This window comes from Chinchilla lanigera, unplaced genomic scaffold (assembly GCF_000276665.1).
Source record: "Chinchilla lanigera isolate Chin_1 unplaced genomic scaffold, ChiLan1.0 scaffold00225, whole genome shotgun sequence".
NCBI lineage: Eukaryota > Metazoa > Chordata > Mammalia > Rodentia > Chinchillidae > Chinchilla > Chinchilla lanigera.
Window position 1 is genome coordinate 112,601 of NW_004955626.1, and position 10,915 is coordinate 123,515.

The 10,915-nt window shown below is 34.5% G+C and overlaps 1 pseudogene; it reads left to right on the forward strand.

The window, feature by feature from the left end:
• Nucleotides 1-8,128: 8,128 nt before the first annotated feature.
• LOC102024077 lies at nt 8,129-9,040 on the forward strand (annotated as a pseudogene).
• Nucleotides 9,041-10,915: the final 1,875 nt, after the last annotated feature.

Genomic DNA, 10,915 nt, shown 5'->3' on the forward strand with positions numbered 1-10,915 from the left:
CAGAGAAATTCTCTTTGACAGAGAAATTATAAAAGCGTTTATTGTCCTTGGACTAAAGAAGTTGTGCTAATCACAGAGTTCTGTGCTTCAGGGCAAATATTACAGTATTTTTACAACATTGTGGAAATAATGTTTTGTCCTCCTTTTGTTCATTCAGCTTGGTGTTCACAGTGCCTGCCATAGTCAGTGGCAAAACTTATTGCCGAACATATATCTCCAGGGGAAGTCTCATGGAAAGACACTCTTGAACTCACTGAGTAAATTGGCCTCTGCATCAGAGAAGTCTTCTCATATTAGGAGATGAAAACCTACATTATATATGAGATTAGTATAAAATACTTCTCATATTATAAATATAATCATTGACATGTGATAGACTGTTGTCCATGTGTAAAGTGCTTCCTCATTGAATATTGATTAGAAGATTTTATGTTAATTATTAAATTATCTTTTTCTCCTTGAAATTGTCAAATACTGCCCAGAAACACAAATTCTTCTACTGTTATACATGGAAGGTGGTCACTTTTCTGACCTTGCCATAACCACCAAAGGGACAGTAAATGAGCAATGTTAATATTGTCCGTTATGTATGTCCTTGCTCAGGAATCATTTATGTCTTCATCATCGTTGCATGAATCAGAAGAGAATTTAAAGTCTTTCCCAGTCATATGGTTGTGCGTCACAAGCCTTCCTGCCCAATATCCATGTGGTTTACTTGGAAAGTTATTTCCAGATAGTATTTTTCAATATAGTCATTTCAAATAAATATGAGTAATAGAGTAATTATAAATGTTTTCTTTATCAGAGCAAATGCAAAAATTACAAAGTAGCTCTGTTCACTCTGATTATTGAAGGTGTAGCTATTATTGTATACCAAACATTTCTACTAGAAAAATTGTGTAATACAATTCATTTATTATCAATAATATTACATGTTGCAGAGTTATTCTGCATTCAGCTTGTCTGCTTATGATGTTATCATCAGCTGTTAATCACTTAGGAAGGCTCTGTGTATCCTAGCAGAACTTCATAACACGTGGGGATGCAGTGCACTGCTGAGTGATTGGGGTGACTTTGGCTGGGGCAACTGGCCTCTCCCTCACATAGCCTCCTTTCTTTCTGCTGGCCAGAGACAGACACTTACATCATACAGTGTGTTACTAGGGTGTCATGCGGCTGAGGCAGGATTCCATCACAGAGAAGCAGAAATGCCCTTGAGTCTCCTTGATGCATACTTTTAATCTTACTAATTTCTACACAGATTTGATCATTACACACTGTATACATGTATCAAATTATGATACTTTAACCCATGAATATGTACAATGAAGATAGTGATTTTAAAATAATATTTTAGGGGCTGGGGATTTAGCTCAGCGGCAGAAGCGCCTGTCTGGCAAGCGCAAGGTCGTGAGTTCAGTTCCCGGTACCGGAGAAAAACCAAAAAATAAATAAATAAATAAATAAAATAATATTTTAAAAATATGCATGTCAAAAATATTGCCAATAAATATATAGGCTGGATAAAACCAAATATAATGTATATTACTTAAATCATACTGTAATAATTATTTTAATACCTGTATGTATTTCATAATATCATGTGGTAAACATCAAGTAGAACATTAAAAACTAGTCAAATTAAATATAGCAAAAGTACATACAAATTATTTCCAATTAATTGACGTGAAAACACTTATGAAAATGATCAAAGCATATGAACCTGTGAATTAGAAGAACAAATTTGTGATGATACAGCCACACTTATGTTTATAGCAAGCACAACAGTTAAATCCTATTAGCTTCTTATATGCCCATTGGTAGATGAATGTATTAAAATTATATGTAACAACCATAAAATAATAAATTTGAGTCATTATGTTAAAAAATGGATCTCAAGATCATAATATTGTGATGAAAATCAAAGATTTTACATCACATGGTTTTTCCAATAGAAGATATCCAAAATATAATTTAAAGAGCAAAATAAAAGAGAAGTGGTAAGAGACAGAGGGCTAGACTCTGTAGACATAGGAAGGGGACTTAGGGTATGTGGGGAGAAATACAGTGAAAATGACCAAGATGCAGTAGGCATATGCGTCAATTCCCCATGGTGAATGTAATTACTACATATGGGAAACATGTACCAATAAAATTTTAACATTAAATGAATACATGAAAATGATTCATAAACATGAAAAGTATAGCAATTTCATGAATATATGAAAATCAATTTAAAATATTCAGAGCACATTAAGAAATCTTACTTTCGTTTGATTTATTGCTAAGACTGTAGTAAAGAACACTTTGGTGAAGAGTACAAAAAGCAAGAGTTTATGTGTGAAAATTTCTTCTTCATTTGAGCTTTAACTATTAACGTCATAAATCTGGCCTTGCATTTGAGCCTTTGTATTATGTCTGTGACCTCAAATTATGTACCTACTTAGCATAAGCTCTTATTTCCTCACAAAAGAGTACCTAGGAAAATTCAATGACATGACGACTATAAAGGGGTTCAATATTACAGACAAATATTGAAAATATTTTGAAATTTTATTTCAATATTTTATTAATATGTAATGGTTGTATGCATTAATGGTCTTCAGTGAAGTATTTCAACACATGTAAATATATTATAGTGGTAAAATCAGGGAAGTTAATGTTCATCTCCCTTATTTCTTTGTGTTTGTATAATTTGAGCTTCTCACTTATAGAGATTCCTAAAATACTACATAGGAGATGGACAGTCAAATGCTGTGCTGCCTGTTGATGACCTGAGAGGAGGTTCCTTTTCACCATGAACAGTTGTTTCCCAGGACCTAGCTAAATGTCTATTCTCTTCCAGTCCCAAGAAAAACTTTTGCTGTTAAAATGTTTTTGGTACCTTGTGAACAAAGTGATAAATCATAGTTGCTGCTATCCATGGAACATTTACTAAATTCCAGTTTCTTACTTGCTTGGAAATATTGCTTGGTTCACAAACAGGACTGAGTTGGTAGAATTTCTTAAGTGTATACATGAGAGCTAAAATCCATAAATATGATTTCTTGTTATGCAGGAAGTATACAGGACTCCATGTAGTTGGTGACAATAGAGGCTGGGAGAGTCAGAGTAGAAATCAGTATAGAGGTTTCTTAACAAACTAAAAATAGACATACCATTTGACCCATCTATACCACTCCTTGGCATTTTCTGAAAAAAATTCAGCATACTACGAAGATACTTGCATAGAAATGATTATTCTGTCACAATTCACAATATCTAAGCTATAGAAACAGACTATGTACCCATCAATTGATGAGTTCATACACAGAATGACATATACAGAATGGAAAATTATTTAGCTATAATGAATCAAATCATATTAGTTGCAGAAAAATGGAATTAAAGATCCTCATATAAAATAAAATATGTCAGATGCATAAAATAATATGTATTAACATAATATATATTATATAATATATAATACATGTATTCACTCATATGTGATGTGGAATCAAAGAATAGAAAACAGAGAATGCATGAAAGTAGAAAGATAAATGATCAAGGTATGTTATATATAGGTGTAAATAAACTAAATGAATATCATTTTGCATAACTCATATATACTAACAAAACATTTCAGAAAGAGATTTTGCATTATTCGGAAAAGAGAAAAAGACAAGTACAAACTTATTTGTGCAAGAACTGAGATACAGAATCCAGTGTCTGACCACCTGAAATCAGAAATTGAGGAAGACAGAAGCATTTTTTTGTGGAAAAGATGTCAAAATGCCTCCACTTGACTCTAACCCTGTATTACAGCCATGATACTTAATTACAGCAGGAACGTGTGATCCAGAGATCCCATTACTGGTAATATGTCCAAAATAAATGAAATTATTGTCTCAAGTAGGCACTTGCATTTCTATATTCATTACTGTATCATGTAAAATAGCAAAAGAATTTAGGAGATGAGGTTATACCCAGTGCTATGGCACTTTTCAAAACAAACCACAAGAAAAGAAGAAACACATTTGTTTATCAACAGATGAATGGATACATAATGAGTCATTCATATACTCAAAAGAATATAATTTAGCAGTAAAAATGAATGAAATACTGTCACAGAAAAACAGATACAACTGAAAAACCTCCTTTGAAATGAAACAAGGCAGATGCAGAAAATTACTACATGGTCTCACTAAACTTAAAAAATTTTCAATTTCATAGAAGTAAATGGTAGGATGGTGATTACCAGGGACTGAGGTTGTTAGTAGAACATTGGCGGAAATGTTGGTCTAAGGATACAGAATTCTATGTAGATGGGAGAAATAAATTTAAAAGATCTATTTCACAATGTGGTAACTACAGCTAATATTTTGAAAAATATTGGGGAAATATTAAGAGTATTTCTTATGAAAATGATAAATTTTTGAAGTAATGTATGTATTATATATCATTATATATAATATATATCACTGTATATCTATATATTCATTTGATGATGTATATACACTTCAAAACATAAAGTTGTATGCCATAAATAGATGTTTATCTTTCAAATCAAAAAAGTAGCCCACGAATGAGGACTAGAAGCCTGAATATCACCTGGCATTCAGTTACAAAATGAGAATCTCTGAGCCACATACACTTGTTAAATACTAATGTGAACTTGAAGAAGACTGAGTTTGAAGAACATTGTTGATACTCACATTTAAACTGAGGAAGTTCTCTTTTAGAATAGTGTTTCTCAACCTCCAAATGCTGACATTCTGCCTACCTAATACTTTCTCATGAGGTTTGTTTTGCACTGCAGAAGGCCGTGTATTGCAAAAAGTTGAAGTTTCCCCAACTTCAAACAGCCTGGGAGAGTACAGCCTCTCCAGCTGTTATAGCATGATTGCCACAGATGCTGCAAAATGTTACCTAATGGTATAAATACTTTTGGTGGACACCCACTTTCTTTGATAAAAGCATGGGGAATATCTTGAGCAAAGCGCATCTTTAGTTATTAGTACAAATTTAAAATGAGTTCCTGATACTATTGATTTAATACTGTTGGCATGTGTAAAAATGAAATGGGGCAATTTATGTAATATTTTAGGTTTATAGTTCATAAAATCTAAATATTTTCTTATTATTACCAAATATTTTATAACTGACAGAGTGACAATTTTTAACTCATGTTCCAAGGATAAACCATCTAAGTACATTGTAAAATACATTATAAAATAAAGCATTGTGGTACGTTTCCATGTTTATAACAAATGAACACATTTGTGTCCCTCAATCAAAAAATAAGACCAGCCAGGCATGGTAGCCCACACCTGTAATCCCAGCACTCAAGAGGTTGAGGCAGGAGGATCATTGTGAGTTCGAGACCAGCCTGGGCTACAAAGTGAGCTCAAGGCCAGCCTGAACAGCGTACTGAGACCCTGTCTCAAAAAAAAAAAATAAGACCAATTTTCTGAAGATATCAGGAATAGTGCACACTCTGCAAGTCAATGCTTTGGAGTTCCTAGAAATTTAGCAAAGCCAGATGTTTAAAGCTTTCATGAAAACTGTAACTTAGGATTGGCCAGAAGTGCTAATGTGGTTAGCCTTCTGCAGCAGATTTCATTGAGAAGCAGCAAGAAGGCATGGATTCACCTGATTTCTAACCTGTTCACTTGGGAATAAATAATGAGTGAGAACATTTTTTCCTTTCTGCTCCGACCAAAGTCCCACAGGGAAACCAAGTGCTCAGAGGTGAGAGTAACAAATGGAAATGTACCTAATGAAGAGACTTGGGGGTTATAAGATCTCCTGAGTTGTCCTTCAGACAGTACAATCTTATACTGGTTCCTCTTGAACTCCTCCACTTGGCTAGGAGACTGATAGTACATTCCTTCCTGTGGCTTTGCCTGGGTCAGAGCATCTGTCTTCATCACCAATTATCCAGGGAGGAATCCTGACTTCCACATAGTTACTGTCTTTTCAGAGATGCCAAGCCTGCTGAGCCTGATACCCAGACAGATATCGCAGGAATGCTCACCTGAGAAAATTGACCTGGAGTCCTCTGAGAAACAGGGCAGCCTAGTCCAGAGCCAAATTGCTTTGCTTATTTGCTTCCTCCACTAATAGGGACCTTATTTAATATGTTGAAAAGAGAAATGTCTTTAGGCTCTGCTATGTATAGATCATTACTGATGATAAGGAGAAGGAAAGGGAGTGCAATTGGATAAGTCTGAATGAAGGAGTGGTATAGAGTATGTCCCGGAAAACTAGAAAATGTCAGGAAAGTTTTGCAGTAGGGGGTAGGAAAACTGAATAGTCAATGTAGAGGAATGTGCAGTGAAGTGAGGGCATATTTTCTTTAATTTTTAACATCCAATATGTTTGAGTCTTTTTTCTAACTTCATTGGAAATGTCCAACTCACAGATTCCTACAAATACTACCTTATAACAACAGTTTGTAAGGCAAACATTTCAGTGTCTTTTCTCATGCCAGTAATTCATATAAAACAAGTAAGTTTTATTTTACAGCTAAAGAAAAATAAAATGTCTTTATATTATAACTTTTATTACACATGAGGTAGAAAACATTTTTCAGTTTGTAAGCTTTTTTTTCTTTTTCAGTTCTCTGTGTTTAAAAGGACTGTATTTTTACATTTTGACTTACTTCTTACAAACAATTGGAATGCCCCCAACTTTTACTTGCAATCTTATTCTTTTGTGTATGTATAGATGCGTTTAGAGATGTGTGAAAATACATACACTTTATGTCGTGAAATTTCAGAGTCAAATTGCAGACATTTCTCTTCGCTCCAGTGTTTTGTAAATTTGCAGCATTAGTCTGCATGGTTATTAGCAAGCAATTACATTTTAGACCTGTGTCACCTTACTGCATATGTTTTCTTCGTCATTGAGTTTGACTATTAACTCTATCATTAACAGTAGGAATTCACTTCTGTTACCCTACAAATTATTTTCTTCTACATTCAGCTATTGATCACCTACATCTTTATCATAATCATATTTGCATACATAGAAACATATCTGTATTTATGGGATGTTTGTTTTAAGGGAATATCTCTTGTTTGCATTCTTCCCCTGTATTCTGCATCTGTCCCCAAGATCTGAACGGATTTTCTTGACCAGGCCCCTCTACTGTGATGGCTCAGTTTGGAGCAAGCCCATCAAAGGCCCAAACTGCTGAAACTCTGAGCCAAATTAACTATCTCCTTTAAGTTGCAAGTGTCAGGTATTCTCTACCAGCTATAGGAACGCTGACCAATATCCTCTACAATTTCAAAACCTTACTCTGTCAGCAACTTCAGGGAGGCCACCTCCTTCCTCAGCACTCTCAGATCTGGTCTGTCTTTTATCTCTCTTTTCCTCATTCTGGTTGTCATGCAGGCTTTCTTTTAAAGAAACAAATATGAAACAAGCATTTTGATGTATGAAACAAGCATTTTCCTCAGGGCCTACATGCTGTTCATTCTTCCTGCCACTCCGTGTTTCTGTAGAAAATATTGCGGCACGTCCCTCCTCCTTGAAGTCGATGTTCAAATGTCATCTTGTCTTGTTTGCATCTCCATAATTAATAGCACCTCCAAATACCTTCCTGTTTCCTTGCCTACACTTTTAAAGTAATGATTATAATAGAATTTCTAATATAATCACTTTTTAATTTGTGTACAAACAAAGTATACATATCTGTGGGATGCAGTATAAAGTTAGATGCATGCATTTATTTTGTAATGCTTAAATCTACCCCTTAAAACAATCAGTTTGTCAATTTCAAATATCGATAAATATAAAACATTCTTTTGAGATACTTTTTTGGTCTGCACTGGGAATAAACATAGGACTGAAATGTATGAGGTAACCACTCTATCAGTAAGCTACAATTATTTACATTCATTTACAATTATAGGATTATTGAAATATTTACATCACAGTGCGCTATTGTGGAAAATCAGTTCATATTCCTCATCTACACGAAATACTTGCTCATTAAAGCAAGAGAATGGACAATACATTGGGAAAATTAAACATAGCAGAGGGATTGCATAATTACTGATGTGCTAGTGGATGCTACAGATAGTACCAGACCAAAAGTTATCCACATTACCTTTCTCTTTATAGCACATGAAATCACAAAATGACACACACATTTTGGAAGTTTTTTCTTCTGGAATTTTCAGAGAAACCAGAATGGCAGCCCCTCATGTTTGGACGTTTCCTTTCCATGTACCTGATCACTGTGCTTTGGAACCTGATCATCATCCTGGCCATTATGTTTGACTCACACTTGCACATATCGATGTAGTTTTTCCTAGCCAACTTGTTCTTTGTGGACACAGTTTTCATCTCTACCACTGTGCCCGAGATGCTGGTGAACATCCAGACTCAAAGCAAGATCATAACCTATGAAGGCTACATTATGCAGATTTCTTTTTTCTATTATTTTAAGGGATGGACAACTTTGTCCTGACTGTGTTGGCCAACGACCTGTATGTGACCATTTGGTACACTTTGCACAAACTGTCATCATGAAGCCCTGGTTCTTTTGGTTGTTGATGCTGGTATCCTGGATCACAAGTTCTATGAAGTCCTTATTACAAAGCCTAATGTCATTCTGCACATACTTGGAAATCCTGTACTTTTTGTGAATTTTGATCAGGTTATTCACCTTGCCTGTTCTGACACAGGTCTTAATAATATGATGATATATTACCATTCTACTGCTGGATGTGGCTTCTCTTGCTGGCATCCCCTACTCTTACTTTAGAATAGCTTCCTCCATATGTGCAATCTCGTCAGCTCAGGGTAGGTGGAAAGCATTTTCCACCTGTGCATCTCACCTCTCAGTAGTCTTCTTATTTTATTGTACAGTACTAAGTATATACCTTAATTCTGCCGTTACCCAAAACTCATACTCAATTGCAACAGACTCAGTGATGGACACTATGGTCACCCTCATGCTGACGCACCCATCTACCGTCTGAGAAATCAAGGCATCAGGGGTGCACTGAAAAGACTGATGGAGAAACTGGCTGCAATACTGAGGTAGATGTGAAGGCATTTATTACAGATTGGATTTCACATAGACTCCCAATTGCATATTGTGAAAGCCCTGGTCCTAGCTTGCCATTATTGGAAGATGTTGGAACATGAAAGAGGTGGTTCAGTGAAGAGGTATTAAGACATTTGGGGGAAAGTTTCTGAAAATGAATTGACTGGCTTTATTCTGCCAAAGAATTGGCCCAAAATTACCCGTGTGGACTGGACCTTCTCTAACTATGAGCCTAAATGGAACTTCTCATTTTATAACTCAGTTCTGTCAAATACTTTGTTACGATGATGGAAAGCTGAAAAACATCACCAGAGCCAAATGGCAAGAAGACCAAGAACTGAGGCTCAGAGGTGAAAAAAATTTCATTGTTATCCACGATGCATGAGATTATCTGCTGGAGGGAGAAATCAGAGAATAAGAAAAGATAATCCCTAGAAAAGGAAAGAAATAATAACAGAAACAAAATGCACATCAGTGCTATCAGTGTGAGAATTGGAGTTTGAGACTTTGAATTTCACCAAAATTGTGTGGTTTCCATGTCTGTGCAGAATAGAGGAGTAAATAAACATTCACACACACATATGTGAAAGCCATACTTCTCAATTAAAATCTCTTTCCTTTTTTTAGGAAATGAGAATCATATACTCATTCAACAAACATTTGCTGAATATCTGCTAAGATGAAGATTGGTGAATAAAAATTATTTTGTGTGTATTATCTATTTTTATTCCTTTTGACATAGATAAAATATTTTATAACACATTCTTTTGAGTGGTAATCGTTTTACTGATGATTGATAATTAAAAGCTGTTAATATTGATTTCAAGTTTTAAAGAAAAACATAGTATTCAAGGCTTTTAGGATTAATCCTCATTAAACCACTTTGAAGATATCAGTATGTAATACAACCATTGATAATTTCCTACCACTTTTTCTGTAACTCTGTATTGCGTGTATTTTTCATATGCTGTTTTGTCAATGGATGTCTGCTTGTTAATATGTTTTCCTTCTTTTATTCTTAAAAGAAATTTTTAAAAAGGATTAACTCTCATTGAAAATAACTATAATTGACCCATAAGTTAAGAACATTGGAAACTCTATTGTAGTTACTTGCATTTACCTTTAATTTTCAAAAATTTTAAAAGTTTTATTATTATTAAGCTTGCTGGTGCCATTTAAATATACATAATGATCACATTCAGTATAGGAATTTGTACCTGTGTATAATATATCTTGATTCTTCTTTGTTCCAATTCCCCTCTCTCCTTTCAAACCCCTTCCCCATCTTATTCACAAAAGCTATGTTTTCCTTTGTTCCTCTATTCTCTCTCTCCTCTTTCTTTTTCTTCCTTTTCCCTTCCCCTCTCCCTAGTTTTCATTTCCTTTAGAACAATTTCTTCCTATTTCATAATATCAATTATGCATTTTTATTCTTATTTATACTTTCAATTTCTCAAAACAGAAAGATAATTCAATATGTACATGTGTGTCTGATTTATTTCATTGAAGAGTATGATATCAGGGTGCTTCCATTTAGCTATAAATGTCTCAGGATTACCCTTCTTCATGGCTGAGTAGTACACCATTGTATAAAAAAAAATAACTTTTTAACTCATATAGCAATTGATTGGCATTTGGGCTGTTTTCAAGATTTAGCTATTAAAAACTAGGCTGCTATAAGCATGGGTGTGTGCATATCACTGTGTGCTATGGTTTGGGGGATATTTTGCAAGGGGAACAATATAATACAAGACACATATTTTATATGATTATTTATAATAATCACCCAAAGAGTGATATACAAATAGTGCAAGAAATCTGTCCACACACTAAGACTAAGGAATCCAGCCAAGGGCCGGGATCCCACAAAAA